The sequence below is a fragment of the Schistocerca piceifrons genome, chromosome 2 (assembly GCF_021461385.2).
Source record: "Schistocerca piceifrons isolate TAMUIC-IGC-003096 chromosome 2, iqSchPice1.1, whole genome shotgun sequence".
NCBI lineage: Eukaryota > Metazoa > Arthropoda > Insecta > Orthoptera > Acrididae > Schistocerca > Schistocerca piceifrons.
Window position 1 is genome coordinate 646,076,841 of NC_060139.1, and position 26,487 is coordinate 646,103,327.

Genomic DNA, 26,487 nt, shown 5'->3' on the forward strand with positions numbered 1-26,487 from the left:
CATTAAACGATTCGCGAGTGGGAGCTTGGTCGGCTGCACTGCAGCTTGGCATAAGACGTTAACACCGGCCCAGTACGATGTTTTGAATGCGTTTTCGAATCGACAAATGTCTTCTTTCGGCAAGCACTAGCCCAAGACACAGCTGTTGTACCAGCAGACGAGGTGGCCGAGTGGTTAAGGCGTTGGACTGCTAATCCAATGTGCTCTGCACGCGTGGGTTCGAATCCCATCCTCGTCGATGAATTTTACGTGAAGCACGCGTTTGCGGTCACTCCTTCTCCGTGCGAAACGCCACTCAGTAGTAACAACGACGCGTGTACGTGGCAGATAGCGTGTGTATGAAATACGAGACAAAACTGCCTACCAGATGAAAGCGCACAACATTCCATAGCGTATGCCCTTCGAATTAAACATCATTTCGAGATCTACAAACCAATCAAATTTCGGCTGCAGCTAAGAGTATGTTGGTATTTGCGAACGACGAGCTCTTATTTATATTTAAGTGCATACCTGTCGCAGTCATTTTAACGTATCGAGCCCATAATAATCCATCTGTAGCACAACTGTCGCCTTCCGACAGTTAGTTTCAAGTGAGGCCGCCATCTACAGAAGCGATTTGGCAGGGCCTACTGGAGAGACTTGACTTTGCAGCCATCCGTCGCTAGTGGCCGACCAAACACCAAGCTCCATCGCAAACAGCAGGACAATCTTGGGCTAGGGGGAACGTCAAAACCTTGCAAGCAATATCAGTGTAGCGTATCGAGCTGTACGTTTCGTTGCAGTAAGTCGTGGAAAAGAATGCACAGCACCTTTCTCATTTGCATTAGACGACACTGCATGTCGATACAATGCTTATTCCTGCGGTAAATAGGTGGGCCGGTGATTTTGCCCCGATCGGATATCGACGTGGACGGATGCTGTCACTAAACGATTCGCGAGTGGGAGCTTGGTCGGCTGCACTGCAGCTTGGCATAAGACGTTAACACCGGCCCAGTACAATGTTTTGAATGCGTTTTCGAATCGACAAATGTCTTCTTTCCGCAAGCACTAGCCCAAGACACAGCTGTTGTACCAGCAGAGGAGGTGGCCGAGTGGTTAAGGCGTTGGACTGCTAATCCAATGTGCTCTGCACGCGTGGGTTCGAATCCCATCCTCGTCGATGAACTTTACGTGAAGCACGCGTTTGCGGTCACTCCTTCTCCGTGCGAAACGCCACTCAGTAGTAACAACGACGCGTGTACGTGGCAGATAGCGTGTGTATGAAATACGAGACAAAACTGCCTACCAGATGAAAGCGCACAACATTCCATAGCGTATGCCCTTCGAATTAAACATCATTTCGAGATCTACAAACCAATCAAATTTCGGCTGCAGCTAAGAGTATGTTGGTATTTGCGAACGACGAGCTCTTATTTATATTTAAGTGCATACCTGTCGCAGTCATTTTAACGTATCGAGCCTATAATAATCCATCTGTAGCACAACTGTCGCCTTCCGACAGATAGTTTCAAGTGAGGCCGCCATCTAGAGAAGCGATTTGGCAGGGCCTACTGGAGAGACTTGACTTTGCAGCCATCCGTCGCTAGTGGCCGACCAAACACCAAGCTCCATCGCAAACAGCAGGACAATCTTGGGCTAGGGGGAACGTCAAAACCTTGCAAGCAATATCAGTGTAGCGTATCGAGCTGTACGTTTCGTTGCAGTAAGTCGTGGAAAAGAATGCACAGCACCTTTCTCATTTGCATTAGACGACACTGCATGTCGATACAATGCTTATTCCTGCGGTAAATAGGTGGGCCGGCGATTTTGCCCCGATCGGATATCGACGTGGACGGATGCTGTCACTAAACGATTCGCGAGTGGGAGCTTGGTCGGCTGCACTGCAGCTTGGCATAAGACGTTAACACCGGCCCAGTACAATGTTTTGAATGCGTTTTCGAATCGACAAATGTCTTCTTTCCGCAAGCACTAGCCCAAGACACAGCTGTTGTACCAGCAGACGAGGTGGCCGAGTGGTTAAGGCGTTGGACTGCTAATCCAATGTGCTCTGCACGCGTGGGTTCGAATCCCATCCTCGTCGATGAACTTTACGTGAAGCACGCGTTTGCGGTCACTCCTTCTCCGTGCGAAACGCCACTCAGTAGTAACAACGACGCGTGTACGTGGCAGATAGCGTGTGTATGAAATACGAGACAAAACTGCCTACCAGATGAAAGCGCACAACATTCCATAGCGTATGCCCTTCCAATTAAACATCATTTCGAGATCTACAAACCAATCAAATTTCGGCTGCAGCTAAGAGTATGTTGGTATTTGCGAACGACGAGCTCTTATTTATATTTAAGTGCATACCTGTCGCAGTCATTTTAACGTATCGAGCCTATAATAATCCATCTGTAGCACAACTGTCGCCTTCCGACAGATAGTTTCAAGTGAGGCCGCCATCTAGAGAAGCGATTTGGCAGGGCCTACTGGAGAGACTTGACTTTGCAGCCATCCGTCGCTAGTGGCCGACCAAACACCAAGCTCCATCGCAAACAGCAGGACAATCTTGGGCTAGGGGGAACGTCAAAACCTTGCAAGCAATATCAGTGTAGCGTATCGAGCTGTACGTTTCGTTGCAGTAAGTCGTGGAAAAGAATGCACAGCACCTTTCTCATTTGCATTAGACGACACTGCATGTCGATACAATGCTTATTCCTGCGGTAAATAGGTGGGCCGGTGATTTTGCCCCGATCGGATATCGACGTGGACGGATGCTGTCATTAAACGATTCGCGAGTGGGAGCTTGGTCGGCTGCACTGCAGCTTGGCATAAGACGTTAACACCGGCCCAGTACGATGTTTTGAATGCGTTTTCGAATCGACGAATGTCTTCTTTCCGCAAGCACTAGCCCAAGACACAGCTGTTGTACCAGCAGACGAGGTGGCCGAGTGGTTAAGGCGTTGGACTGCTAATCCAATGTGCTCTGCACGCGTGGGTTCGAATCCCATCCTCGTCGATGAATTTTACGTGAAGCACGCGTTTGCGGTCACTCCTTCTCCGTGCGAAACGCCACTCAGTAGTAACAACGACGCGTGTACGTGGCAGATAGCGTGTGTATGAAATACGAGACAAAACTGCCTACCAGATGAAAGCGCACAACATTCCATAGCGTATGCCCTTCGAATTAAACATCATTTCGAGATCTACAAACCAATCAAATTTCGGCTGCAGCTAAGAGTATGTTGGTATTTGCGAACGACGAGCTCTTATTTATATTTAAGTGCATACCTGTCGCAGTCATTTTAACGTATCGAGCCTATAATAATCCATCTGTAGCACAACTGTCGCCCTCCGACAGTTGGTTTCAAGTTAGGCCGCCATCTACAGAAGCGATTTGGCAGGGCCTACTGGAGAGACTTGACTTTGCAGCCATCCGTCGCTAGTGGCCGACCAAACACCAAGCTCCATCGCAAACAGCAGGACAATCTTGGGCTAGGGGGAACGTCAAAACCTTGCAAGCAATATCAGTGTAGCGTATCGAGCTGTACGTTTCGTTGCAGTAAGTCGTGGAAAAGAATGCACAGCACCTTTCTCATTTGCATTAGACGACACTGCATGTCGATACAATGCTTATTCCTGCGGTAAATAGGTGGGCCGGTGATTTTGCCCCGATCGGATATCGACGTGGACGGATGCTGTCACTAAACGATTCGCGAGTGGGAGCTTGGTCGGCTGCACTGCAGCTTGGCATAAGACGTTAACACCGGCCCAGTACAATTTTTTGAATGCGTTTTCGAATCGACAAATGTCTTCTTTCCGCAAGCACTAGACCAAGACACAGCTGTTGTACCAGCAGACGAGGTGGCCGAGTGGTTAAGGCGTTGGACTGCTAATCCAATGTGCTCCGCACGCGTGGGTTCGAATCCCATCCTCGTCGATGAACTTTACGTGAAGCACGCGTTTGCGGTCACTCCTTCTCCGTGCGAAACGCCACTCAGTAGTAACAACGACGCGTGTACGTGGCAGATAGCGTGTGTATGAAATACGAGACAAAACTGCCTACCAGATGAAAGCGCACAACATTCCATAGCGTATGCCCTTCGAATTAAACATCATTTCGAGATCTACAAACCAATCAAATTTCGGCTGCAGCTAAGAGTATGTTGGTATTTGCGAACGACGAGCTCTTATTTATATTTAAGTGCATACCTGTCGCAGTCATTTTAACGTATCGAGCCTATAATAATCCATCTGTAGCACAACTGTCGCCTTCCGACAGTTAGTTTCAAGTGAGGCCGCCATCTACAGAAGCGATTTGGCAGGGCCTACTGGAGAGACTTGACTCTGCAGCCATCCGTCGCTAGTGGCCGACCAAACACCAAGCTCCATCGCAAACAGCAGGACAATCTTGGGCTAGGGGGAACGTCAAAACCTTGCAAGCAATATCAGTGTAGCGTATCGAGCTGTACGTTTCGTTGCAGTAAGTCGTGGAAAAGAATGCACAGCACCTTTCTCATTTGCATTAGACGACACTGCATGTCGATACAATGCTTATTCCTGCGGTAAATAGGTGGGCCGGTGATTTTGCCCCGATCGGATATCGACGTGGACGGATGCTGTCATTAAACGATTCGCGAGTGGGAGCTTGGTCGGCTGCACTGCAGCTTGGCATAAGACGTTAACACCGGCCCAGTACAATGTTTTGAATGCGTTTTCGAATCGACAAATGTCTTCTTTCCGCAAGCACTAGCCCAAGACACAGCTGTTGTACCAGCAGACGAGGTGGCCGAGTGGTTAAGGCGTTGGACTGCTAATCCAATGTGCTCTGCACGCGTGGGTTCGAATCCCATCCTCGTCGATGAACTTTACGTGAAGCACGCGTTTGCGGTCACTCCTTCTCCGTGCGAAACGCCATTCAGTAGTAACAACGACGCGTGTACGTGGCAGATAGCGTGTGTATGAAATACGAGACAAAACTGCCTACCAGATGAAAGCGCACAACATTCCATAGCGTATGCCCTTCGAATTAAACATCATTTCGAGATCTACAAACCAATCAAATTTCGGCTGCAGCTAAGAGTATGTTGGTATTTGCGAACGACGAGCTCTTATTTATATTTAAGTGCATACCTGTCGCAGTCATTTTAACGTATCGAGCCTATAATAATCCATCTGTAGCACAACTGTCGCCTTCCGACAGTTAGTTTCAAGTGAGGCCGCCATCTACAGAAGCGATTTGGCAGGGCCTACTGGAGAGACTTGACTTTGCAGCTATCCGTCGCTAGTGGCCGACCAAACACCAAGCTCCATCGCAAGCAGCAGGACAATCTTGGGCTAGGGGGAACGTCAAAACCTTGCAAGCAATATCAGTGTAGCGTATCGAGCTGTACGTTTCGTTGCAGTAAGTCGTGGAAAAGAATGCACAGCACCTTTCTCATTTGCATTAGACGACACTGCATGTCGATACAATGCCTATTCCTGCGGTAAATAGGTGGGCCGGTGATTTTGCCCCGATCGGATATCGACGTGGACGGATGCTGTCATTAAACGATTCGCGAGTGGGAGCTTGGTCGGCTGCACTGCAGCTTGGCATAAGACGTTAGCACCGGCCCAGTACGATGTTTTGAATGCGTTTTCGAATCGACAAATGTCTTCTTTCCGCAAGCACTAGCCCAAGACACAGCTGTTGTACCAGCAGACGAGGTGGCCGAGTGGTTAAGGCGTTGGACTGCTAATCCAATTTGCTCTGCACGCGTGGGTTCGAATCCCATCCTCGTCGATGAATTTTACGTGAAGCACGCGTTTGCGGTCACTCCTTCTCCGTGCGAAACGCCACTCAGTAGTAACAACGACGCGTGTACGTAGCAGGTAGCGTGTGTATGAAATACGAGACAAAACTGCCTACCAGATGAAAGCGCACAACATTCCATAGCGTATGCCCTTCGAATTAAACATCATTTCGAGATCTACAAACCAATCAAATTTCGGCTGCAGCTAAGAGTATGTTGGTATTTGCGAACGACGAGCTCTTATTTATATTTAAGTGCATACCTGTCGCAGTCATTTTAACGTATCGAGCCTATAATAATCCATCTGTAGCACAACTGTCGCCTTCCGACAGTTAGTTTCAAGTGAGGCCGCCATCTACAGAAGCGATTTGGCAGGGCCTACTGGAGAGACTTGACTCTGCAGCCATCCGTCGCTAGTGGCCGACCAAACACCAAGCTCCATCGCAAACAGCAGGACAATCTTGGGCTAGGGGGAACGTCAAAACCTTGCAAGCAATATCAGTGTAGCGTATCGAGCTGTACGTTTCGTTGCAGTAAGTCGTGGAAAAGAATGCACAGCACCTTTCTCATTTGCATTAGACGACACTGCATGTCGATACAATGCTTATTCCTGCGGTAAATAGGTGGGCCGGTGATTTTGCCCCGATCGGATATCGACGTGGACGGATGCTGTCATTAAACGATTCGCGAGTGGGAGCTTGGTCGGCTGCACTGCAGCTTGGCATAAGACGTTAACACCGGCCCAGTACAATGTTTTGAATGCGTTTTCGAATCGACAAATGTCTTCTTTCCGCAAGCACTAGCCCAAGACACAGCTGTTGTACCAGCAGACGAGGTGGCCGAGTGGTTAAGGCGTTGGACTGCTAATCCAATGTGCTCTGCACGCGTGGGTTCGAATCCCATCCTCGTCGATGAACTTTACGTGAAGCACGCGTTTGCGGTCACTCCTTCTCCGTGCGAAACGCCATTCAGTAGTAACAACGACGCGTGTACGTGGCAGATAGCGTGTGTATGAAATACGAGACAAAACTGCCTACCAGATGAAAGCGCACAACATTCCATAGCGTATGCCCTTCGAATTAAACATCATTTCGAGATCTACAAACCAATCAAATTTCGGCTGCAGCTAAGAGTATGTTGGTATTTGCGAACGACGAGCTCTTATTTATATTTAAGTGCATACCTGTCGCAGTCATTTTAACGTATCGAGCCTATAATAATCCATCTGTAGCACAACTGTCGCCTTCCGACAGTTAGTTTCAAGTGAGGCCGCCATCTACAGAAGCGATTTGGCAGGGCCTACTGGAGAGACTTGACTTTGCAGCTATCCGTCGCTAGTGGCCGACCAAACACCAAGCTCCATCGCAAGCAGCAGGACAATCTTGGGCTAGGGGGAACGTCAAAACCTTGCAAGCAATATCAGTGTAGCGTATCGAGCTGTACGTTTCGTTGCAGTAAGTCGTGGAAAAGAATGCACAGCACCTTTCTCATTTGCATTAGACGACACTGCATGTCGATACAATGCCTATTCCTGCGGTAAATAGGTGGGCCGGTGATTTTGCCCCGATCGGATATCGACGTGGACGGATGCTGTCATTAAACGATTCGCGAGTGGGAGCTTGGTCGGCTGCACTGCAGCTTGGCATAAGACGTTAGCACCGGCCCAGTACGATGTTTTGAATGCGTTTTCGAATCGACAAATGTCTTCTTTCCGCAAGCACTAGCCCAAGACACAGCTGTTGTACCAGCAGACGAGGTGGCCGAGTGGTTAAGGCGTTGGACTGCTAATCCAATTTGCTCTGCACGCGTGGGTTCGAATCCCATCCTCGTCGATGAATTTTACGTGAAGCACGCGTTTGCGGTCACTCCTTCTCCGTGCGAAACGCCACTCAGTAGTAACAACGACGCGTGTACGTAGCAGGTAGCGTGTGTATGAAATACGAGACAAAACTGCCTACCAGATGAAAGCGCACAACATTCCATAGCGTATGCCCTTCGAATTAAACATCATTTCGAGATCTACAAACCAATCAAATTTCGGCTGCAGCTAAGAGTATGTTGGTATTTGCGAACGACGAGCTCTTATTTATATTTAAGTGCATACCTGTCGCAGTCATTTTAACGTATCGAGCCTATAATAATCCATCTGTAGCACAACTGTCGCCTTCCGACAGTTAGTTTCAAGTGAGGCCGCCATCTACAGAAGCGATTTGGCAGGGCCTACTGGAGAGACTTGACTTTGCATCCATCCGTCGCTAGTGGCCGACCAAACACCAAGCTCCATCGCAAACAGCAGGACAATCTTGGGCTAGGGGGAACGTCAAAACCTTGCAAGCAATATCAGTGTAGCGTATCGAGCTGTACGTTTCGTTGCAGTAAGTCGGGGAAAAGAATGCACAGCACCTTTCTCATTTGCATTAGACGACACTGCATGTCGATACAATGCTTATTCCTGCGGTAAATAGGTGGGCCGGTGATTTTGCCCCGATCGGATATCGACGTGGACGGATGCTGTCATTAAACGATTCGCGAGTGGGAGCTTGGTCGGCTGCACTGGAGCTTGGCATAAGACGTTAACACCGGCCCAGTACAATGTTTTGAATGCGTTTTCGAATCGACAAATGTCTTCTTTCCGCAAGCACTAGCCCAAGACACAGCTGTTGTACCAGCAGACGAGGTGGCCGAGTGGTTAAGGCGTTGGCCTGCTAATCCAATGTGCTCTGCACGCGTGGGTTCGAATCCCATCCTCGTCGATGAACTTTACGTGAAGCACGCGTTTGCGGTCACTCCTTCTCCGTGCGAAACGCCACTCAGTAGTAACAACGATGCGTGTACGTGGCAGATAGCGTGTGTATGAAATACGAGACAAAACTGCCTACCAGATGAAAGCGCACAACATTCCATAGCGTATGCCCTTCGAATTAAACGTCATTTCGAGATCTACAAACCAATCAAATTTCGGCTGCAGCTAAGAGTATGTTGGTATTTGCGAACGACGAGCTCTTATTTATATTTAAGTGCATACCTGTCGCAGTCATTTTAACGTATCGAGCCTATAATAATCCATCTGTAGCACAACTGTCGCCTTCCGACAGTTAGTTTCAAGTGAGGCCGCCATCTACAGAAGCGATTTGGCAGGGCCTACTGGAGAGACTTGACTCTGCAGCCATCCGTCGCTAGTGGCCGACCAAACACCAAGCTCCATCGCAAACAGCAGGACAATCTTGGGCTAGGGGGAACGTCAAAACCTTGCAAGCAATATCAGTGTAGCGTATCGAGCTGTACGTTTCGTTGCAGTAAGTCGTGGAAAAGAATGCACAGCACCTTTCTCATTTGCATTAGACGACACTGCATGTCGATACAATGCTTATTCCTGCGGTAAATAGGTGGGCCGGTGATTTTGCCCCGATCGGATATCGACGTGGACGGATGCTGTCATTAAACGATTCGCGAGTGGGAGCTTGGTCGGCTGCACTGCAGCTTGGCATAAGACGTTAACACCGGCCCAGTACAATGTTTTGAATGCGTTTTCGAATCGACAAATGTCTTCTTTCCGCAAGCACTAGCCCAAGACACAGCTGTTGTACCAGCAGACGAGGTGGCCGAGTGGTTAAGGCGTTGGACTGCTAATCCAATGTGCTCTGCACGCGTGGGTTCGAATCCCATCCTCGTCGATGAACTTTACGTGAAGCACGCGTTTGCGGTCACTCCTTCTCCGTGCGAAACGCCATTCAGTAGTAACAACGACGCGTGTAAGTGGCAGATAGCGTGTGTATGAAATACGAGACAAAACTGCCTACCAGATGAAAGCGCACAACATTCCATAGCGTATGCCCTTCGAATTAAACATCATTTCGAGATCTACAAACCAATCAAATTTCGGCTGCAGCTAAGAGTATGTTGGTATTTGCGAACGACGAGCTCTTATTTATATTTAAGTGCATACCTGTCGCAGTCATTTTAACGTATCGAGCCTATAATAATCCATCTGTAGCACAACTGTCGCCTTCCGACAGTTAGTTTCAAGTGAGGCCGCCATCTACAGAAGCGATTTGGCAGGGCCTACTGGAGAGACTTGACTTTGCAGCTATCCGTCGCTAGTGGCCGACCAAACACCAAGCTCCATCGCAAGCAGCAGGACAATCTTGGGCTAGGGGGAACGTCAAAACCTTGCAAGCAATATCAGTGTAGCGTATCGAGCTGTACGTTTCGTTGCAGTAAGTCGTGGAAAAGAATGCACAGCACCTTTCTCATTTGCATTAGACGACACTGCATGTCGATACAATGCCTATTCCTGCGGTAAATAGGTGGGCCGGTGATTTTGCCCCGATCGGATATCGACGTGGACGGATGCTGTCATTAAACGATTCGCGAGTGGGAGCTTGGTCGGCTGCACTGCAGCTTGGCATAAGACGTTAGCACCGGCCCAGTACGATGTTTTGAATGCGTTTTCGAATCGACAAATGTCTTCTTTCCGCAAGCACTAGCCCAAGACACAGCTGTTGTACCAGCAGACGAGGTGGCCGAGTGGTTAAGGCGTTGGACTGCTAATCCAATTTGCTCTGCACGCGTGGGTTCGAATCCCATCCTCGTCGATGAATTTTACGTGAAGCACGCGTTTGCGGTCACTCCTTCTCCGTGCGAAACGCCACTCAGTAGTAACAACGACGCGTGTACGTAGCAGGTAGCGTGTGTATGAAATACGAGACAAAACTGCCTACCAGATGAAAGCGCACAACATTCCATAGCGTATGCCCTTCGAATTAAACATCATTTCGAGATCTACAAACCAATCAAATTTCGGCTGCAGCTAAGAGTATGTTGGTATTTGCGAACGACGAGCTCTTATTTATATTTAAGTGCATACCTGTCGCAGTCATTTTAACGTATCGAGCCTATAATAATCCATCTGTAGCACAACTGTCGCCTTCCGACAGTTAGTTTCAAGTGAGGCCGCCATCTACAGAAGCGATTTGGCAGGGCCTACTGGAGAGACTTGACTTTGCAGCCATCCGTCGCTAGTGGCCGACCAAACACCAAGCTCCATCGCAAACAGCAGGACAATCTTGGGCTAGGGGGAACGTCAAAACCTTGCAAGCAATATCAGTGTAGCGTATCGAGCTGTACGTTTCGTTGCAGTAAGTCGGGGAAAAGAATGCACAGCACCTTTCTCATTTGCATTAGACGACACTGCATGTCGATACAATGCTTATTCCTGCGGTAAATAGGTGGGCCGGTGATTTTGCCCCGATCGGATATCGACGTGGACGGATGCTGTCATTAAACGATTCGCGAGTGGGAGCTTGGTCGGCTGCACTGGAGCTTGGCATAAGACGTTAACACCGGCCCAGTACAATGTTTTGAATGCGTTTTCGAATCGACAAATGTCTTCTTTCCGCAAGCACTAGCCCAAGACACAGCTGTTGTACCAGCAGACGAGGTGGCCGAGTGGTTAAGGCGTTGGCCTGCTAATCCAATGTGCTCTGCACGCGTGGGTTCGAATCCCATCCTCGTCGATGAACTTTACGTGAAGCACGCGTTTGCGGTCACTCCTTCTCCGTGCGAAACGCCACTCAGTAGTAACAACGATGCGTGTACGTGGCAGATAGCGTGTGTATGAAATACGAGACAAAACTGCCTACCAGATGAAAGCGCACAACATTCCATAGCGTATGCCCTTCGAATTAAACGTCATTTCGAGATCTACAAACCAATCAAATTTCGGCTGCAGCTAAGAGTATGTTGGTATTTGCGAACGACGAGCTCTTATTTATATTTAAGTGCATACCTGTCGCAGTCATTTTAACGTATCGAGCCTATAATAATCCATCTGTAGCACAACTGTCGCCTTCCGACAGTTAGTTTCAAGTGAGGCCGCCATCTACAGAAGCGATTTGGCAGGGCCTACTGGAGAGACTTGACTCTGCAGCCATCCGTCGCTAGTGGCCGACCAAACACCAAGCTCCATCGCAAACAGCAGGACAATCTTGGGCTAGGGGGAACGTCAAAACCTTGCAAGCAATATCAGTGTAGCGTATCGAGCTGTACGTTTCGTTGCAGTAAGTCGTGGAAAAGAATGCACAGCACCTTTCTCATTTGCATTAGACGACACTGCATGTCGATACAATGCCTATTCCTGCGGTAAATAGGTGGGCCGGTGATTTTGCCCCGATCGGATATCGACGTGGACGGATGCTGTCATTAAACGATTCGCGAGTGGGAGCTTGGTCGGCTGCACTGCAGCTTGGCATAAGACGTTAGCACCGGCCCAGTACGATGTTTTGAATGCGTTTTCGAATCGACAAATGTCTTCTTTCCGCAAGCACTAGCCCAAGACACAGCTGTTGTACCAGCAGACGAGGTGGCCGAGTGGTTAAGGCGTTGGACTGCTAATCCAATGTGCTCTGCACGCGTGGGTTCGAATCCCATCCTCGTCGATGAACTTTACGTGAAGCACGCGTTTGCGGTCACTCCTTCTCCGTGCGAAACGCCACTCAGTAGTAACAACGACGCTTGTACGTGGCAGATAGCGTGTGTATGAAATACGAGACAAAACTGCCTACCAGATGAAAGCGCACAACATTCCATAGCGTATGCCCTTCGAATTAAACATCATTTCGAGATCTACAAGCCAATCAAATTTCGGCTGCAGCTAAGAGTATGTTGGTATTTGCGAACGACGAGCTCTTATTTATATTTAAGTGCATACCTGTCGCAGTCATTTTAACGTATCGAGCCTATAATAATCCATCTGTAGCACAACTGTCGCCTTCCGACAGTTAGTTTCAAGTGAGGCCGCCATCTACAGAAGCGATTTGGCAGGGCCTACTGGAGAGACTTGACTTTGCATCCATCCGTCGCTAGTGGCCGACCAAACACCAAGCTCCATCGCAAACAGCAGGACAATCTTGGGCTAGGGGGAACGTCAAAACCTTGCAAGCAATATCAGTGTAGCGTATCGAGCTGTACGTTTCGTTGCAGTAAGTCGGGGAAAAGAATGCACAGCACCTTTCTCATTTGCATTAGACGACACTGCATGTCGATACAATGCTTATTCCTGCGGTAAATAGGTGGGCCGGTGATTTTGCCCCGATCGGATATCGACGTGGACGGATGCTGTCATTAAACGATTCGCGAGTGGGAGCTTGGTCGGCTGCACTGGAGCTTGGCATAAGACGTTAACACCGGCCCAGTACAATGTTTTGAATGCGTTTTCGAATCGACAAATGTCTTCTTTCCGCAAGCACTAGCCCAAGACACAGCTGTTGTACCAGCAGACGAGGTGGCCGAGTGGTTAAGGCGTTGGCCTGCTAATCCAATGTGCTCTGCACGCGTGGGTTCGAATCCCATCCTCGTCGATGAACTTTACGTGAAGCACGCGTTTGCGGTCACTCCTTCTCCGTGCGAAACGCCACTCAGTAGTAACAACGATGCGTGTACGTGGCAGATAGCGTGTGTATGAAATACGAGACAAAACTGCCTACCAGATGAAAGCGCACAACATTCCATAGCGTATGCCCTTCGAATTAAACGTCATTTCGAGATCTACAAACCAATCAAATTTCGGCTGCAGCTAAGAGTATGTTGGTATTTGCGAACGACGAGCTCTTATTTATATTTAAGTGCATACCTGTCGCAGTCATTTTAACGTATCGAGCCTATAATAATCCATCTGTAGCACAACTGTCGCCTTCCGACAGTTAGTTTCAAGTGAGGCCGCCATCTACAGAAGCGATTTGGCAGGGCCTACTGGAGAGACTTGACTCTGCAGCCATCCGTCGCTAGTGGCCGACCAAACACCAAGCTCCATCGCAAACAGCAGGACAATCTTGGGCTAGGGGGAACGTCAAAACCTTGCAAGCAATATCAGTGTAGCGTATCGAGCTGTACGTTTCGTTGCAGTAAGTCGTGGAAAAGAATGCACAGCACCTTTCTCATTTGCATTAGACGACACTGCATGTCGATACAATGCCTATTCCTGCGGTAAATAGGTGGGCCGGTGATTTTGCCCCGATCGGATATCGACGTGGACGGATGCTGTCATTAAACGATTCGCGAGTGGGAGCTTGGTCGGCTGCACTGCAGCTTGGCATAAGACGTTAGCACCGGCCCAGTACGATGTTTTGAATGCGTTTTCGAATCGACAAATGTCTTCTTTCCGCAAGCACTAGCCCAAGACACAGCTGTTGTACCAGCAGACGAGGTGGCCGAGTGGTTAAGGCGTTGGACTGCTAATCCAATGTGCTCTGCACGCGTGGGTTCGAATCCCATCCTCGTCGATGAACTTTACGTGAAGCACGCGTTTGCGGTCACTCCTTCTCCGTGCGAAACGCCACTCAGTAGTAACAACGACGCTTGTACGTGGCAGATAGCGTGTGTATGAAATACGAGACAAAACTGCCTACCAGATGAAAGCGCACAACATTCCATAGCGTATGCCCTTCGAATTAAACATCATTTCGAGATCTACAAGCCAATCAAATTTCGGCTGCAGCTAAGAGTATGTTGGTATTTGCGAACGACGAGCTCTTATTTATATTTAAGTGCATACCTGTCGCAGTCATTTTAACGTATCGAGCCTATAATAATCCATCTGTAGCACAACTGTCGCCTTCCGACAGTTAGTTTCAAGTGAGGCCGCCATCTACAGAAGCGATTTGGCAGGGCCTACTGGAGAGACTTGACTTTGCATCCATCCGTCGCTAGTGGCCGACCAAACACCAAGCTCCATCGCAAACAGCAGGACAATCTTGGGCTAGGGGGAACGTCAAAACCTTGCAAGCAATATCAGTGTAGCGTATCGAGCTGTACGTTTCGTTGCAGTAAGTCGGGGAAAAGAATGCACAGCACCTTTCTCATTTGCATTAGACGACACTGCATGTCGATACAATGCTTATTCCTGCGGTAAATAGGTGGGCCGGTGATTTTGCCCCGATCGGATATCGACGTGGACGGATGCTGTCATTAAACGATTCGCGAGTGGGAGCTTGGTCGGCTGCACTGGAGCTTGGCATAAGACGTTAACACCGGCCCAGTACAATGTTTTGAATGCGTTTTCGAATCGACAAATGTCTTCTTTCCGCAAGCACTAGCCCAAGACACAGCTGTTGTACCAGCAGACGAGGTGGCCGAGTGGTTAAGGCGTTGGCCTGCTAATCCAATGTGCTCTGCACGCGTGGGTTCGAATCCCATCCTCGTCGATGAACTTTACGTGAAGCACGCGTTTGCGGTCACTCCTTCTCCGTGCGAAACGCCACTCAGTAGTAACAACGATGCGTGTACGTGGCAGATAGCGTGTGTATGAAATACGAGACAAAACTGCCTACCAGATGAAAGCGCACAACATTCCATAGCGTATGCCCTTCGAATTAAACGTCATTTCGAGATCTACAAACCAATCAAATTTCGGCTGCAGCTAAGAGTATGTTGGTATTTGCGAACGACGAGCTCTTATTTATATTTAAGTGCATACCTGTCACAGTCATTTTAACGTATCGAGCCTATAATAATCCATCTGTAGCACAACTGTCGCCTTCCGACAGTTAGTTTCAAGTGAGGCCGCCATCTACAGAAGCGATTTGGCAGGGCCTACTGGAGAGACTTGACTCTGCAGCCATCCGTCGCTAGTGGCCGACCAAACACCAAGCTCCATCGCAAACAGCAGGACAATCTTGGGCTAGGGGGAACGTCAAAACCTTGCAAGCAATATCAGTGTAGCGTATCGAGCTGTACGTTTCGTTGCAGTAAGTCGTGGAAAAGAATGCACAGCACCTTTCTCATTTGCATTAGACGACACTGCATGTCGATACAATGCTTATTCCTGCGGTAAATAGGTGGGCCGGTGATTTTGCCCCGATCGGATATCGACGTGGACGGATGCTGTCACTAAACGATTCGCGAGTGGGAGCTTGGTCGGCTGCACTGCAGCTTGGCATAAGACGTTAACACCGGCCCAGTACAATGTTTTGAATGCGTTTTCGAATCGACAAATGTCTTCTTTCCGCAAGCACTAGCCCAAGACACAGCTGTTGTACCAGCAGACGAGGTGGCCGAGTGGTTAAGGCGTTGGACTGCTAATCCAATGTGCTCTGCACGCGTGGGTTCGAATCCCATCCTCGTCGATGAACTTTACGTGAAGCACGCGTTTGCGGTCACTCCTTCTCCGTGCGAAACGCCACTCAGTAGTAACAACGACGCGTGTACGTGGCAGATAGCGTGTGTATGAAATACGAGACAAAACTGCCTACCAGATGAAAGCGCACAACATTCCATAGCGTATGCCCTTCGAATTAAACATCATTTCGAGATCTACAAACCAATCAAATTTCGGCTGCAGCTAAGAGTATGTTGGTATTTGCGAACGACGAGCTCTTATTTATATTTAAGTGCATACCTGTCGCAGTCATTTTAACGTATCGAGCCTATAATAATCCATCTGTAGCACAACTGTCGCCTTCCGACAGTTAGTTTCAAGTGAGGCCGCCATCTACAGAAGCGATTTGGCAGGGCCTTCTAGAGAGACTTGACTTTGCAGCTATCCGTCGCTAGTGGCCGACCAAACACCAAGCTCCATCGCAAGCAGCAGGACAATCTTGGGCTAGGGGGAACGTCAAAACCTTGCAAGCAATATCAGTGTAGCGTATCGAGCTGTACGTTTCGTTGCAGTAAGTCGTGGAAAAGAATGCACAGCACCTTTCTCATTTGCATTAGACGACACTGCATGTCGATACAATGCCTATTCCTGCGGTAAATAGGTGGGCCGGTGATTTTGCCCCGATCGGATATCGACGTGGACGGATGCTGTCATTAAACGATTCGCGAGTGGGAGCTTGGTCGGCTGCACTGCAGCTTGGCATAAGACGTTAGCACCGGCCCAGTACGATGTTTTGAATGCGTTTTCGAATCGACAAATGTCTTCTTTCCGCAAGCACTAGCCCAAGACACAGCTGTTGTACCAGCAGACGAGGTGGCCGAGTGGTTAAGGCGTTGGACTGCTAATCCAATGTGCTCTGCACGCGTGGGTTCGAATCCCATCCTCGTCGATGAACTTTACGTGAAGCACGCGTTTGCGGTCACTCCTTCTCCGTGCGAAACGCCACTCAGTAGTAACAACGACGCTTGTACGTGGCAGATAGCGTGTGTATGAAATACGAGACAAAACTGCCTACCAGATGAAAGCGCACAACATTCCATAGCGTATGCCCTTCGAATTAAACATCATTTCGAGATCTACAAGCCAATCAAATTTCGGCTGCAGCTAAGAGTATGTTGGTATTTGCGAACGACGAGCTCTTATTTATATTTAAGTGCATACCTGTCGCAGTCATTTTAACGTATCGAGCCTATAATAATCCATCTGTAGCACAACTGTCGCCTTCCGACAGTTAGTTTCAAGTGAGGCCGCCATCTACAGAAGCGATTTGGCAGGGCCTACTGGAGAGACTTGACTTTGCATCCATCCGTCGCTAGTGGCCGACCAAACACCAAGCTCCATCGCAAACAGCAGGACAATCTTGGGCTAGGGGGAACGTCAAAACCTTGCAAGCAATATCAGTGTAGCGTATCGAGCTGTACGTTTCGTTGCAGTAAGTCGGGGAAAAGAATGCACAGCACCTTTCTCATTTGCATTAGACGACACTGCATGTCGATACAATGCTTATTCCTGCGGTAAATAGGTGGGCCGGTGATTTTGCCCCGATCGGATATCGACGTGGACGGATGCTGTCATTAAACGATTCGCGAGTGGGAGCTTGGTCGGCTGCACTGGAGCTTGGCATAAGACGTTAACACCGGCCCAGTACAATGTTTTGAATGCGTTTTCGAATCGACAAATGTCTTCTTTCCGCAAGCACTAGCCCAAGACACAGCTGTTGTACCAGCAGACGAGGTGGCCGAGTGGTTAAGGCGTTGGCCTGCTAATCCAATGTGCTCTGCACGCGTGGGTTCGAATCCCATCCTCGTCGATGAACTTTACGTGAAGCACGCGTTTGCGGTCACTCCTTCTCCGTGCGAAACGCCACTCAGTAGTAACAACGATGCGTGTACGTGGCAGATAGCGTGTGTATGAAATACGAGACAAAACTGCCTACCAGATGAAAGCGCACAACATTCCATAGCGTATGCCCTTCGAATTAAACGTCATTTCGAGATCTACAAACCAATCAAATTTCGGCTGCAGCTAAGAGTATGTTGGTATTTGCGAACGACGAGCTCTTATTTATATTTAAGTGCATACCTGTCGCAGTCATTTTAACGTATCGAGCCTATAATAATCCATCTGTAGCACAACTGTCGCCTTCCGACAGTTAGTTTCAAGTGAGGCCGCCATCTACAGAAGCGATTTGGCAGGGCCTACTGGAGAGACTTGACTCTGCAGCCATCCGTCGCTAGTGGCCGACCAAACACCAAGCTCCATCGCAAACAGCAGGACAATCTTGGGCTAGGGGGAACGTCAAAACCTTGCAAGCAATATCAGTGTAGCGTATCGAGCTGTACGTTTCGTTGCAGTAAGTCGTGGAAAAGAATGCACAGCACCTTTCTCATTTGCATTAGACGACACTGCATGTCGATACAATGCTTATTCCTGCGGTAAATAGGTGGGCCGGTGATTTTGCCCCGATCGGATATCGACGTGGACGGATGCTGTCACTAAACGATTCGCGAGTGGGAGCTTGGTCGGCTGCACTGCAGCTTGGCATAAGACGTTAACACCGGCCCAGTACAATGTTTTGAATGCGTTTTCGAATCGACAAATGTCTTCTTTCCGCAAGCACTAGCCCAAGACACAGCTGTTGTACCAGCAGACGAGGTGGCCGAGTGGTTAAGGCGTTGGACTGCTAATCCAATGTGCTCTGCACGCGTGGGTTCGAATCCCATCCTCGTCGATGAACTTTACGTGAAGCACGCGTTTGCGGTCACTCCTTCTCCGTGCGAAACGCCACTCAGTAGTAACAACGACGCGTGTACGTGGCAGATAGCGTGTGTATGAAATACGAGACAAAACTGCCTACCAGATGAAAGCGCACAACATTCCATAGCGTATGCCCTTCGAATTAAACATCATTTCGAGATCTACAAACCAATGAAATTTCGGCTGCAGCTAAGAGTATGTTGGTATTTGCGAACGACGAGCTCTTATTTATATTTAAGTGCATACCTGTCGCAGTCATTTTAACGTATCGAGCCTATAATAATCCATCTGTAGTTTCAAGTGAGGCCGCCATCTACAGAAGCGATTTGGCAGGGCCTACTGGAGAGACTTGACTTTGCAGCTATCCGTCGCTAGTGGCCGACCAAACACCAAGCTCCATCGCAAGCAGCAGGACAATCTTGGGCTAGGGGGAACGTCAAAACCTTGCAAGCAATATCAGTGTAGCGTATCGAGCTGTACGTTTCGTTGCAGTAAGTCGTGGAAAAGAATGCACAGCACCTTTCTCATTTGCATTAGACGACACTGCATGTCGATACAATGCCTATTCCTGCGGTAAATAGGTGGGCCGGTGATTTTGCCCCGATCGGATATCGACGTGGACGGATGCTGTCATTAAACGATTCGCGAGTGGGAGCTTGGTCGGCTGCACTGCAGCTTGGCATAAGACGTTAGCACCGGCCCAGTACGATGTTTTGAATGCGTTTTCGAATCGACAAATGTCTTCTTTCCGCAAGCACTAGCCCAAGACACAGCTGTTGTACCAGCAGACGAGGTGGCCGAGTGGTTAAGGCGTTGGACTGCTAATCCAATGTGCTCTGCACGCGTGGGTTCGAATCCCATCCTCGTCGATGAACTTTACGTGAAGCACGCGTTTGCGGTCACTCCTTCTCCGTGCGAAACGCCACTCAGTAGTAACAACGACGCTTGTACGTGGCAGATAGCGTGTGTATGAAATACGAGACAAAACTGCCTACCAGATGAAAGCGCACAACATTCCATAGCGTATGCCCTTCGAATTAAACATCATTTCGAGATCTACAAGCCAATCAAATTTCGGCTGCAGCTAAGAGTATGTTGGTATTTGCGAACGACGAGCTCTTATTTATATTTAAGTGCATACCTGTCGCAGTCATTTTAACGTATCGAGCCTATAATAATCCATCTGTAGCACAACTGTCGCCTTCCGACAGTTAGTTTCAAGTGAGGCCGCCATCTACAGAAGCGATTTGGCAGGGCCTACTGGAGAGACTTGACTTTGCATCCATCCGTCGCTAGTGGCCGACCAAACACCAAGCTCCATCGCAAACAGCAGGACAATCTTGGGCTAGGGGGAACGTCAAAACCTTGCAAGCAATATCAGTGTAGCGTATCGAGCTGTACGTTTCGTTGCAGTAAGTCGGATAAAGAATGCACAGCACCTTTCTCATTTGCATTAGACGACACTGCATGTCGATACAATGCTTATTCCTGCGGTAAATAGGTGGGCCGGTGATTTTGCCCCGATCGGATATCGACGTGGACGGATGCTGTCATTAAACGATTCGCGAGTGGGAGCTTGGTCGGCTGCACTGGAGCTTGGCATAAGACGTTAACACCGGCCCAGTACAATGTTTTGAATGCGTTTTCGAATCGACAAATGTCTTCTTTCCGCAAGCACTAGCCCAAGACACAGCTGTTGTACCAGCAGACGAGGTGGCCGAGTGGTTAAGGCGTTGGCCTGCTAATCCAATGTGCTCTGCACGCGTGGGTTCGAATCCCATCCTCGTCGATGAACTTTACGTGAAGCACGCGTTTGCGGTCACTCCTTCTCCGTGCGAAACGCCACTCAGTAGTAACAACGATGCGTGTACGTGGCAGATAGCGTGTGTATGAAATACGAGACAAAACTGCCTACCAGATGAAAGCGCACAACATTCCATAGCGTATGCCCTTCGAATTAAACGTCATTTCGAGATCTACAAACCAATCAAATTTCGGCTGCAGCTAAGAGTATGTTGGTATTTGCGAACGACGAGCTCTTATTTATATTTAAGTGCATACCTGTCGCAGTCATTTTAACGTATCGAGCCTATAATAATCCATCTGTAGCACAACTGTCGCCTTCCGACAGTTAGTTTCAAGTGAGGCCGCCATCTACAGAAGCGATTTGGCAGGGCCTACTGGAGAGACTTGACTCTGCAGCCATCCGTCGCTAGTGGCCGACCAAACACCAAGCTCCATCGCAAACAGCAGGACAATCTTGGGCTAGGGGGAACGTCAAAACCTTGCAAGCAATATCAGTGTAGCGTATCGAGCTGTACGTTTCGTTGCAGTAAGTCGTGGAAAAGAATGCACAGCACCTTTCTCATTTGCATTAGACGACACTGCATGTCGATACAATGCTTATTCCTGCGGTAAATAGGTGGGCCGGTGATTTTGCCCCGATCGGATATCGACGTGGACGGATGCTGTCACTAAACGATTCGCGAGTGGGAGCTTGGTCGGCTGCACTGCAGCTTGGCATAAGACGTTAACACCGGCCCAGTACAATGTTTTGAATGCGTTTTCGAATCGACAAATGTCTTCTTTCCGCAAGCACTAGCCCAAGACACAGCTGTTGTACCAGCAGACGAGGTGGCCGAGTGGTTAAGGCGTTGGACTGCTAATCCAATGTGCTCTGCACGCGTGGGTTCGAATCCCATCCTCGTCGATGAACTTTACGTGAAGCACGCGTTTGCGGTCACTCCTTCTCCGTGCGAAACGCCACTCAGTAGTAACAACGACGCGTGTACGTGGCAGATAGCGTGTGTATGAAATACGAGACAAAACTGCCTACCAGATGAAAGCGCACAACATTCCATAGCGTATGCCCTTCGAATTAAACATCATTTCGAGATCTACAAACCAATGAAATTTCGGCTGCAGCTAAGAGTATGTTGGTATTTGCGAACGACGAGCTCTTATTTATATTTAAGTGCATACCTGTCGCAGTCATTTTAACGTATCGAGCCTATAATAATCCATCTGTAGTTTCAAGTGAGGCCGCCATCTACAGAAGCGATTTGGCAGGGCCTACTGGAGAGACTTGACTTTGCAGCTATCCGTCGCTAGTGGCCGACCAAACACCAAGCTCCATCGCAAGCAGCAGGACAATCTTGGGCTAGGGGGAACGTCAAAACCTTGCAAGCAATATCAGTGTAGCGTATCGAGCTGTACGTTTCGTTGCAGTAAGTCGTGGAAAAGAATGCACAGCACCTTTCTCATTTGCATTAGACGACACTGCATGTCGATACAATGCCTATTCCTGCGGTAAATAGGTGGGCCGGTGATTTTGCCCCGATCGGATATCGACGTGGACGGATGCTGTCATTAAACGATTCGCGAGTGGGAGCTTGGTCGGCTGCACTGCAGCTTGGCATAAGACGTTAGCACCGGCCCAGTACGATGTTTTGAATGCGTTTTCGAATCGACAAATGTCTTCTTTCCGCAAGCACTAGCCCAAGACACAGCTGTTGTACCAGCAGACGAGGTGGCCGAGTGGTTAAGGCGTTGGACTGCTAATCCAATGTGCTCTGCACGCGTGGGTTCGAATCCCATCCTCGTCGATGAACTTTACGTGAAGCACGCGTTTGCGGTCACTCCTTCTCCGTGCGAAACGCCACTCAGTAGTAACAACGACGCTTGTACGTGGCAGATAGCGTGTGTATGAAATACGAGACAAAACTGCCTACCAGATGAAAGCGCACAACATTCCATAGCGTATGCCCTTCGAATTAAACATCATTTCGAGATCTACAAGCCAATCAAATTTCGGCTGCAGCTAAGAGTATGTTGGTATTTGCGAACGACGAGCTCTTATTTATATTTAAGTGCATACCTGTCGCAGTCATTTTAACGTATCGAGCCTATAATAATCCATCTGTAGCACAACTGTCGCCTTCCGACAGTTAGTTTCAAGTGAGGCCGCCATCTACAGAAGCGATTTGGCAGGGCCTACTGGAGAGACTTGACTTTGCATCCATCCGTCGCTAGTGGCCGACCAAACACCAAGCTCCATCGCAAACAGCAGGACAATCTTGGGCTAGGGGGAACGTCAAAACCTTGCAAGCAATATCAGTGTAGCGTATCGAGCTGTACGTTTCGTTGCAGTAAGTCGGATAAAGAATGCACAGCACCTTTCTCATTTGCATTAGACGACACTGCATGTCGATACAATGCTTATTCCTGCGGTAAATAGGTGGGCCGGTGATTTTGCCCCGATCGGATATCGACGTGGACGGATGCTGTCATTAAACGATTCGCGAGTGGGAGCTTGGTCGGCTGCACTGGAGCTTGGCATAAGACGTTAACACCGGCCCAGTACAATGTTTTGAATGCGTTTTCGAATCGACAAATGTCTTCTTTCCGCAAGCACTAGCCCAAGACACAGCTGTTGTACCAGCAGACGAGGTGGCCGAGTGGTTAAGGCGTTGGCCTGCTAATCCAATGTGCTCTGCACGCGTGGGTTCGAATCCCATCCTCGTCGATGAACTTTACGTGAAGCACGCGTTTGCGGTCACTCCTTCTCCGTGCGAAACGCCACTCAGTAGTAACAACGATGCGTGTACGTGGCAGATAGCGTGTGTATGAAATACGAGACAAAACTGCCTACCAGATGAAAGCGCACAACATTCCATAGCGTATGCCCTTCGAATTAAACGTCATTTCGAGATCTACAAACCAATCAAATTTCGGCTGCAGCTAAGAGTATGTTGGTATTTGCGAACGACGAGCTCTTATTTATATTTAAGTGCATACCTGTCGCAGTCATTTTAACGTATCGAGCCTATAATAATCCATCTGTAGCACAACTGTCGCCTTCCGACAGTTAGTTTCAAGTGAGGCCGCCATCTACAGAAGCGATTTGGCAGGGCCTACTGGAGAGACTTGACTCTGCAGCCATCCGTCGCTAGTGGCCGACCAAACACCAAGCTCCATCGCAAACAGCAGGACAATCTTGGGCTAGGGGGAACGTCAAAACCTTGCAAGCAATATCAGTGTAGCGTATCGAGCTGTACGTTTCGTTGCAGTAAGTCGTGGAAAAGAATGCACAGCACCTTTCTCATTTGCATTAGACGACACTGCATGTCGATACAATGCTTATTCCTGCGGTAAATAGGTGGGCCGGTGATTTTGCCCCGATCGGATATCGACGTGGACGGATGCTGTCACTAAACGATTCGCGAGTGGGAGCTTGGTCGGCTGCACTGCAGCTTGGCATAAGACGTTAACACCGGCCCAGTACAATGTTTTGAATGCGTTTTCGAATCGACAAATGTCTTCTTTCCGCAAGCACTAGCCCAAGACACAGCTGTTGTACCAGCAGACGAGGTGGCCGAGTGGTTAAGGCGTTGGACTGCTAATCCAATGTGCTCTGCACGCGTGGGTTCGAATCCCATCCTCGTCGATGAACTTTACGTGAAGCACGCGTTTGCGGTCACTCCTTCTCCGTGCGAAACGCCACTCAGTAGTAACAACGACGCGTGTACGTGGCAGATAGCGTGTGTATGAAATACGAGACAAAACTGCCTACCAGATGAAAGCGCACAACATTCCATAGCGTATGCCCTTCGAATTAAACATCATTTCGAGATCTACAAACCAATCAAATTTCGGCTGCAGCTAAGAGTATGTTGGTATTTGCGAACGACGAGCTCTTATTTATATTTAAGTGCATACCTGTCGCAGTCATTTTAACGTATCGAGCCTATAATAATCCATCTGTAGCACAACTGTCGCCTTCCGACAGTTAGTTTCAAGTGAGGCCGCCATCTACAGAAGCGATTTGGCAGGGCCTACTGGAGAGACTTGACTTTGCAGCTATCCGTCGCTAGTGGCCGACCAAACACCAAGCTCCATCGCAAGCAGCAGGACAATCTTGGGCTAGGGGGAACGTCAAAACCTTGCAAGCAATATCAGTGTAGCGTATCGAGCTGTACGTTTCGTTGCAGTAAGTCGTGGAAAAGAATGCACAGCACCTTTCTCATTTGCATTAGACGACACTGCATGTCGATACAATGCCTATTCCTGCGGTAAATAGGTGGGCCGGTGATTTTGCCCCGATCGGATATCGACGTGGACGGATGCTGTCATTAAACGATTCGCGAGTGGGAGCTTGGTCGGCTGCACTGCAGCTTGGCATAAGACGTTAGTACCGGCCCAGTACGATGTTTTGAATGCGTTTTCGAATCGACAAATGTCTTCTTTCCGCAAGCACTAGCCCAAGACACAGCTGTTGTACCAGCAGACGAGGTGGCCGAGTGGTTAAGGCGTTGGACTGCTAATCCAATGTGCTCTGCACGCGTGGGTTCGAATCCCATCCTCGTCGATGAACTTTACGTGAAGCACGCGTTTGCGGTCACTCCTTCTCCGTGCGAAACGCCACTCAGTAGTAACAACGACGCTTGTACGTGGCAGATAGCGTGTGTATGAAATACGAGACAAAACTGCCTACCAGATGAAAGCGCACAACATTCCATAGCGTATGCCCTTCGAATTAAACATCATTTCGAGATCTACAAGCCAATCAAATTTCGGCTGCAGCTAAGAGTATGTTGGTATTTGCGAACGACGAGCTCTTATTTATATTTAAGTGCATACCTGTCGCAGTCATTTTAACGTATCGAGCCTATAATAATCCATCTGTAGTTTCAAGTGAGGCCGCCATCTACAGAAGCGATTTGGCAGGGCCTACTGGAGAGACTTGACTTTGCATCCATCCGTCGCTAGTGGCCGACCAAACACCAAGCTCCATCGCAAACAGCAGGACAATCTTGGGCTAGGGGGAACGTCAAAACCTTGCAAGCAATATCAGTGTAGCGTATCGAGCTGTACGTTTCGTTGCAGTAAGTCGGGGAAAAGAATGCACAGCACCTTTCTCATTTGCATTAGACGACACTGCATGTCGATACAATGCTTATTCCTGCGGTAAATAGGTGGGCCGGTGATTTTGCCCCGATCGGATATCGACGTGGACGGATGCTGTCATTAAACGATTCGCGAGTGGGAGCTTGGTCGGCTGCACTGGAGCTTGGCATAAGACGTTAACACCGGCCCAGTACAATGTTTTGAATGCGTTTTCGAATCGACAAATGTCTTCTTTCCGCAAGCACTAGCCCAAGACACAGCTGTTGTACCAGCAGACGAGGTGGCCGAGTGGTTAAGGCGTTGGCCTGCTAATCCAATGTGCTCTGCACGCGTGGGTTCGAATCCCATCCTCGTCGATGAACTTTACGTGAAGCACGCGTTTGCGGTCACTCCTTCTCCGTGCGAAACGCCACTCAGTAGTAACAACGATGCGTGTACGTGGCAGATAGCGTGTGTATGAAATACGAGACAAAACTGCCTACCAGATGAAAGCGCACAACATTCCATAGCGTATGCCCTTCGAATTAAACGTCATTTCGAGATCTACAAACCAATCAAATTTCGGCTGCAGCTAAGAGTATGTTGGTATTTGCGAACGACGAGCTCTTATTTATATTTAAGTGCATACCTGTCGCAGTCATTTTAACGTATCGAGCCTATAATAATCCATCTGTAGCACAACTGTCGCCTTCCGACAGTTAGTTTCAAGTGAGGCCGCCATCTACAGAAGCGATTTGGCAGGGCCTACTGGAGAGACTTGACTCTGCAGCCATCCGTCGCTAGTGGCCGACCAAACACCAAGCTCCATCGCAAACAGCAGGACAATCTTGGGCTAGGGGGAACGTCAAAACCTTGCAAGCAATATCAGTGTAGCGTATCGAGCTGTACGTTTCGTTG

The 26,487-nt window shown here is 48.9% G+C and overlaps 29 non-coding genes across 29 annotated transcripts; all 29 read left to right on the forward strand.

Moving 5' to 3' along the window:
• Positions 1–156: 156 nt before the first annotated feature.
• Trnas-gcu lies at positions 157–238 on the forward strand. The gene has a single exon. It is a non-coding gene; the product is annotated as a tRNA-Ser (tRNA).
• Positions 239–1,077: 839 nt separating this feature from the next.
• Positions 1,078–1,159, forward strand: Trnas-gcu. Its single transcript has one exon. It is a non-coding gene; the product is annotated as a tRNA-Ser (tRNA).
• Positions 1,160–1,998: 839 nt separating this feature from the next.
• Positions 1,999–2,080, forward strand: Trnas-gcu. The gene has a single exon. It is a non-coding gene; the product is annotated as a tRNA-Ser (tRNA).
• Positions 2,081–2,919: 839 nt separating this feature from the next.
• Positions 2,920–3,001, forward strand: Trnas-gcu. The gene has a single exon. It is a non-coding gene; the product is annotated as a tRNA-Ser (tRNA).
• Positions 3,002–3,840: 839 nt separating this feature from the next.
• Positions 3,841–3,922, forward strand: Trnas-gcu. Its single transcript has one exon. It is a non-coding gene; the product is annotated as a tRNA-Ser (tRNA).
• An 839-nt stretch (positions 3,923–4,761) lies between these two features.
• Positions 4,762–4,843, forward strand: Trnas-gcu. Its single transcript has one exon. It is a non-coding gene; the product is annotated as a tRNA-Ser (tRNA).
• An 839-nt stretch (positions 4,844–5,682) lies between these two features.
• Trnas-gcu lies at positions 5,683–5,764 on the forward strand. The gene has a single exon. It is a non-coding gene; the product is annotated as a tRNA-Ser (tRNA).
• An 839-nt stretch (positions 5,765–6,603) lies between these two features.
• Trnas-gcu lies at positions 6,604–6,685 on the forward strand. The gene has a single exon. It is a non-coding gene; the product is annotated as a tRNA-Ser (tRNA).
• Positions 6,686–7,524: 839 nt separating this feature from the next.
• Positions 7,525–7,606, forward strand: Trnas-gcu. Its single transcript has one exon. It is a non-coding gene; the product is annotated as a tRNA-Ser (tRNA).
• Positions 7,607–8,445: 839 nt separating this feature from the next.
• On the forward strand, positions 8,446–8,527 carry Trnas-gcu. Its single transcript has one exon. It is a non-coding gene; the product is annotated as a tRNA-Ser (tRNA).
• An 839-nt stretch (positions 8,528–9,366) lies between these two features.
• On the forward strand, positions 9,367–9,448 carry Trnas-gcu. Its single transcript has one exon. It is a non-coding gene; the product is annotated as a tRNA-Ser (tRNA).
• Positions 9,449–10,287: 839 nt separating this feature from the next.
• Trnas-gcu lies at positions 10,288–10,369 on the forward strand. Its single transcript has one exon. It is a non-coding gene; the product is annotated as a tRNA-Ser (tRNA).
• An 839-nt stretch (positions 10,370–11,208) lies between these two features.
• On the forward strand, positions 11,209–11,290 carry Trnas-gcu. The gene has a single exon. It is a non-coding gene; the product is annotated as a tRNA-Ser (tRNA).
• Positions 11,291–12,129: 839 nt separating this feature from the next.
• On the forward strand, positions 12,130–12,211 carry Trnas-gcu. The gene has a single exon. It is a non-coding gene; the product is annotated as a tRNA-Ser (tRNA).
• Positions 12,212–13,050: 839 nt separating this feature from the next.
• Positions 13,051–13,132, forward strand: Trnas-gcu. Its single transcript has one exon. It is a non-coding gene; the product is annotated as a tRNA-Ser (tRNA).
• An 839-nt stretch (positions 13,133–13,971) lies between these two features.
• On the forward strand, positions 13,972–14,053 carry Trnas-gcu. Its single transcript has one exon. It is a non-coding gene; the product is annotated as a tRNA-Ser (tRNA).
• An 839-nt stretch (positions 14,054–14,892) lies between these two features.
• Trnas-gcu lies at positions 14,893–14,974 on the forward strand. The gene has a single exon. It is a non-coding gene; the product is annotated as a tRNA-Ser (tRNA).
• Positions 14,975–15,813: 839 nt separating this feature from the next.
• Trnas-gcu lies at positions 15,814–15,895 on the forward strand. The gene has a single exon. It is a non-coding gene; the product is annotated as a tRNA-Ser (tRNA).
• An 839-nt stretch (positions 15,896–16,734) lies between these two features.
• Trnas-gcu lies at positions 16,735–16,816 on the forward strand. Its single transcript has one exon. It is a non-coding gene; the product is annotated as a tRNA-Ser (tRNA).
• An 839-nt stretch (positions 16,817–17,655) lies between these two features.
• Positions 17,656–17,737, forward strand: Trnas-gcu. The gene has a single exon. It is a non-coding gene; the product is annotated as a tRNA-Ser (tRNA).
• An 839-nt stretch (positions 17,738–18,576) lies between these two features.
• On the forward strand, positions 18,577–18,658 carry Trnas-gcu. Its single transcript has one exon. It is a non-coding gene; the product is annotated as a tRNA-Ser (tRNA).
• An 813-nt stretch (positions 18,659–19,471) lies between these two features.
• Trnas-gcu lies at positions 19,472–19,553 on the forward strand. Its single transcript has one exon. It is a non-coding gene; the product is annotated as a tRNA-Ser (tRNA).
• An 838-nt stretch (positions 19,554–20,391) lies between these two features.
• Trnas-gcu lies at positions 20,392–20,473 on the forward strand. The gene has a single exon. It is a non-coding gene; the product is annotated as a tRNA-Ser (tRNA).
• An 839-nt stretch (positions 20,474–21,312) lies between these two features.
• Trnas-gcu lies at positions 21,313–21,394 on the forward strand. Its single transcript has one exon. It is a non-coding gene; the product is annotated as a tRNA-Ser (tRNA).
• An 813-nt stretch (positions 21,395–22,207) lies between these two features.
• Positions 22,208–22,289, forward strand: Trnas-gcu. The gene has a single exon. It is a non-coding gene; the product is annotated as a tRNA-Ser (tRNA).
• Positions 22,290–23,127: 838 nt separating this feature from the next.
• On the forward strand, positions 23,128–23,209 carry Trnas-gcu. Its single transcript has one exon. It is a non-coding gene; the product is annotated as a tRNA-Ser (tRNA).
• An 839-nt stretch (positions 23,210–24,048) lies between these two features.
• Positions 24,049–24,130, forward strand: Trnas-gcu. The gene has a single exon. It is a non-coding gene; the product is annotated as a tRNA-Ser (tRNA).
• Positions 24,131–24,969: 839 nt separating this feature from the next.
• On the forward strand, positions 24,970–25,051 carry Trnas-gcu. The gene has a single exon. It is a non-coding gene; the product is annotated as a tRNA-Ser (tRNA).
• Positions 25,052–25,864: 813 nt separating this feature from the next.
• On the forward strand, positions 25,865–25,946 carry Trnas-gcu. Its single transcript has one exon. It is a non-coding gene; the product is annotated as a tRNA-Ser (tRNA).
• The last annotated feature ends 541 nt before the right edge of the window (positions 25,947–26,487 follow it).